General features: G+C 47.6%; 1 protein-coding gene across 1 annotated transcript in view; it reads left to right on the top strand.

Annotated features, from left to right (window-relative positions):
* Positions 1 to 720, top strand: part of T265_04079 (hypothetical protein) — a gene marked incomplete at both ends in the record, with an annotated part of 36,049 nt that overhangs the window by 30,632 nt on the left and 4,697 nt on the right. The window lies entirely within an intron of this gene.

Here is a 720-nt window from a genome sequence, read left to right on the forward strand (position 1 = left end):
TGCAATTCGGTTTCAAGTAGAACATAAGATTGACGGAAACCCGGGGACTGCGCCTACCTGATAAGCCCCAAGAAGGACGAAACCTGTCGTGGGCTGTCGAAGAGTTTTGAGAAAACTTGTGAGTAGCTTCCTTTAGGATACGATATCTTGAATATCGTACCAACTGAAACATGAGGCCGCCTGTGTGCAGCACATTCAGTTGAAGAACATCATAAAGCGTGAGATTCAGCTGGGTTCCAGGTGGGTCTCTCGGGAAACCAAATTAGTTTGCAAATGAGTGTATATTTGCATGGTGAATTATTCATACATGGGATCAACCGCAGTAATATAGATATTCGGGCGTAGGTTTCTCAAGCTCGCCGTCTGTGGCTCGCTCCCAATAGACTTATTCCCATCAAACTTTCGAATCTCCCGGGCGTCTTCGGTCCTGTTCGGGACACTTCCTCTATTTGCAGTCTGTACCCGTCAACTTGGGCTATCCTCTGTCAAATAGTGTAGCGCTACGAGGACGCATATTTCTTTGCCTGCATGCGGTTGATCAACTTCGGATGGCACTTTTTGGCTTCTATTTGAAAAAAAAATCGTTCAGCTGAAGCACCTTTCCGGTGCCTAGCTGCCATGCCACTCAAAGGAAGCACGAGAACTGGGATACTGCCAGGTTGCCCAAGTCTAGATAGATGAAGTCGAGAGGCAGAGGTCGGGTTCGAACCACAGACCTTC

This window comes from Opisthorchis viverrini (assembly GCF_000715545.1).
Source record: "Opisthorchis viverrini unplaced genomic scaffold opera_v5_64, whole genome shotgun sequence".
Classification (NCBI taxonomy): Eukaryota; Metazoa; Platyhelminthes; class Trematoda; order Opisthorchiida; family Opisthorchiidae; genus Opisthorchis; species Opisthorchis viverrini.